The 3910-nt window shown below is 34.9% G+C and overlaps 1 long non-coding RNA gene across 1 annotated transcript; it reads right to left on the bottom strand.

The window, feature by feature from the left end:
- Positions 1 to 1394: 1394 nt before the first annotated feature.
- LOC140179506 (uncharacterized) lies at positions 1395 to 2822 on the bottom strand. Its single transcript, XR_011872989.1, has 3 exons — positions 2649 to 2822; positions 2052 to 2190; positions 1395 to 1605 (listed from the first exon to the last, which is right to left on the bottom strand). It is a non-coding gene; the product is annotated as an uncharacterized lncRNA (long non-coding RNA).
- Between the last annotated feature and the right edge of the window lie 1088 nt (positions 2823 to 3910).

The following is a 3910-nucleotide window of genomic DNA, read 5'->3' as shown; positions in this document are numbered from 1 at the left end:
AAAAGAAAAGAAGGTTCAACTGGTACAAGCCAATTTTTCCAATGCCGCCCGTATATGGTGGACTGAATTAGGAAGATCTAGAAGATGGTACGGAAAGCGCCTAATTAGCAGCTGGGAGAAGATGAAAAAATTCATGAAGAGGCAGTTTGTGCCATCATCATACCACAATACATTTTTTGGCAAATTTTTTACGTTATAACAAGGCTCACAATCAGTGATGGAGTACCACAAGGAGTTTCTATATTTGATGGACATGGCTAATATTAAAAGGAGTCCTGAGGTTCTTAAGGACCGATTTTTGTTTGGATTATGTGAAAAACTTGCAGATGAAGTCCAACGTTACCTTTACACGACCATGGACAATTTGGTCAAATTGGCCATTGACTGGGAGCAAGTGCAACTAATGATAGATCGCCATAACAAGAGAAATTCTTCTATGCCGATCTTTCTTTCTTCTTCAAAGCCAGAAATTAAAGAATTTGTTGAGTATGCTGTAGAGGGTGATCTGTCCTTGGAAGATTTAACAGTGCAGAATTTCTCAATCTTGGGATGACTACAAGAAAAACACCCATTCAGGTACATTTGAAAAGTGTAGCCAAAAGTGGAAAAAAATGATGCCTTAGGCTACGGCTACGCTTTCTGGGCTACGGCTACGCTTTTTGGGGTGATTTCTATTCGGCCGTTGCCTATTCTCAAAGGCTACGCTTTTCTGCACCAAGGGCTACGCTTTTGGCGTTTGGGAATAGGCTACGCTTTTCAAGTGATGCTGTCCAGGACCAAAGGCTACGCTTTTCAGCTTCCATTTTTGCCAGAATAGGCTACGCTTTTCAATGCTACTGCATCACTTGTAAAGCGTAGCCACATTGTATACCCTGGCTATATTTTTTAAGTGTAGCCTTAGGTCGCTCGTTTTTTTTTTTTTTTTGTATACTATAGCTACTATATATAAGTGTAGCCTTAGGTCTCTTTTTTTTTTTGTATACTATAGCTACTGTATATAAGTGTAGCCTTAAGTCTCGTTTTTATATATATATCTAATAATTATTAATACAACATAATAGTTAATATAATTACATGTATAATAATTCTGCATTTTTATTTAAATGAGTTGAATATTATAAAATAAAAATAAATACATAATTATACTAAATAATTTCTTTAAATAACAAAAATTATCTCTAACCAAAATATATTTATAATAATGATTCAAAAGTACTAGAATGAAGTTCATTGTAAAAATTCATACATCTCACAAGGACATTTTTTCAAGTACACAAGGACAATGGTGATCATGCACAGCCTACATGAGTAATACAGAGTGATAAAGGTTCAGTAGAGTTTCTACTTAACTGATCATATCACCAAGATGATGACAAACTATTACTTAACACCAAACAACATCAATCTCACATATGCTTAAATTCCACGCCAGGAGTGAACTTTCATTTACTTACATATATCACTATCATTGACATACAACATCTGCACAAAAGCATTGGACAGTATCTGCTGTTAAAACTGAGACTTGTCAAGACTGTCAAAGTAAGGATGATCAAGTGCTGCCTTGGCAGAGATTCTCTCAACAGGATTATACTTGAGCATTTTCTGCACGACGAAATATCTAGTATAGTCAGTCCTAAGTTTGTACAGAATATAAGTAAACGTATTATTATAGCCAAATTGAAGGTAACATGAATTCCAGTTATTTCAAATGCTACAATAGATAATACTTCCCAAGTAACACCTTGTGAGCTACTTCAGATAACTTAAAAAACTTTAGATATATTACTATGAAGAGCACTGTTTAACAAATGCTATTCAAGTCTAGTCCAGACTAGTTCAACCTTTGAACTAATATTAGAACTGCGAGTTTCTACCGCTATTAGAATGTCAAGTGAGAAAGTGAGAAACTAATCATCTTGCACCATTGCATCAATAACTTCATTGTGTTTAGGCCCTAACATTGTTGCTTTACAGTTATCTGTCCTCACTTTAGAGGATCCTATTCTTAGGAACTCATTAGAATAATGCTTTTATAGAGGAACACTAACCGTGAGAAGGTCTACTCCATCAGGTCCCAAAGTTGGCACAGTCCTCACCAAGTTCTGAGGTTCCCACTTTGGGTAGGTATGCCAATCACGAAGCAAAGTAACTCCCGGCCATTGCTCCTCAGTTGGAGTTCCCAAAATCCTGGAAAGATCAAATTCAAAAAAAGTAGTTAGTAAAGGCAGCAGAAAAATTTGTTTTTTCCATGATCACCATATATTTCAGAGCAGTTTTCTTTAACACTGGTCCATTCAAAGTTGTTATCAGATTCTTGTACATAAGGCTGAGTAAAAGAGCAGCAATGTCAAGCGGTTAATATTGCAATCTGGCTTTTCCATCAAGTAAGTTTCAAAGAAGTACATAAAGAGATTAAAATCCTATATGTTTCTGACATGTAATATTACCACAGTCATACACAGATTAAAATCATTTTCAGATGGGGCACAAGACAACTCAAAGTTTCTTTCCAGTTCATTTTAATTTCGTGCAACAGTAACTTGCAAAGTAGTACAACACGAAATGGAAAATCTGAACTGACAATGAGTCTAACTCATTTATTAAACAAATTTTGGCATGGAACTGAAAGGCAGAAACCATAATACCTGACTTCAATTTCTCATCCGGCCCAGTCAAGGGCTTTCTGAGCTGGTTCGGTCAATGGAGGATGCTCGGGGCTAAAGAAATACAGGTCAGATTTCCCAAGTAGCTCTGCTGTTTCTTCTGGTACTTTGAAAAGAGAAATTCAATTGGCTCTCAAGAATTTTGCAGCTTTACTTGTTCCTAAAAGAATACAAAAAAAATTATTTTAGTGCTTATGAGTAGAAGAAAGGCATAGATCTATAAATTTAGAAAATGGATTCATTCAATTTCATGAAATCAAAATGGAAGGACATTGCTGGAAATCAAATTTCATTTAGTATCCAATCCAAATTCTGACCTGACCTTCCCACGATCTACAACCATAAAATTTTAAGCATATTAAAATTCTAAACTTAATCCACCAAACTTTTAACTATAGCTGATGCATCTGAATTACTCAATAGTAATCCAAGTTTAAAACTGTTGCTTATTTAAGCATCCACACAACATAAACCACTAATTCACAAATGTGGTATAAGGATATTAGATAAACAAGCTAAGTTATGAAATATTGAGTGTATAAGCATAAGGCCATGGCAAAAAAAGAACTAATAACTATGCAAATGAGCAGCTCCAAAAAAGGAACAAAACAATGCATCCAGCCATCATGATCAGATCAGAGTAAAGAAAAATAAGAGTCATAAGAGCAATGCACAATTTTCTAATAATTTGTTCTCATGAAGGCTCTTTAAAGGAAAATGATTTTGCACTCAGTTAATTTTTGGGTGGTGGGGAGGTGAGATAAAAATCGAACACAACCCTCGGATTTCATGGCCAAAAGCAAATTCATATACAGCTTTTGCAGCAAGCTTTATGTACATTCTTTGTGCACCATTTACAACCAGCAGTGAGGATCATGAAACGGTAATTGTAGATATGGATTCAAGTTAGATTTAGAATTCAATTGTGTAATCTACGAACCAATAAAACTTTCATAAGAAAATTATGAAAGCAAAATCGAAGTGAGTTGTACAATAATAATAATAATAATAATAACACACCTCTCGAACTTCCTTAGCACTCTGTATGGTACCTAGGCTAGCCTGCAACAGAAGCATAAGATAAGCATCATCTTGAATAAACATAATATAGCAAGCTAAGATAAGCATCATCTTGAATATGCATAATATAGCAAGTAGTCTCTTACTTGTTTAGTCAGTTAGAACTGGAAAAAACACAGAAGATCAAAAGGGTTCAATCTACAAAAATGCTTTCATCCTCTTAT

The sequence above is a fragment of the Arachis hypogaea genome, chromosome 15 (assembly GCF_003086295.3).
Source record: "Arachis hypogaea cultivar Tifrunner chromosome 15, arahy.Tifrunner.gnm2.J5K5, whole genome shotgun sequence".
In the NCBI taxonomy this organism is placed as follows: Eukaryota; Viridiplantae; Streptophyta; class Magnoliopsida; order Fabales; family Fabaceae; genus Arachis; species Arachis hypogaea.
The sequence above is the reverse complement of the archived record's forward strand: the minus strand, read 5'-3'. Positions and strand labels throughout refer to the sequence as shown.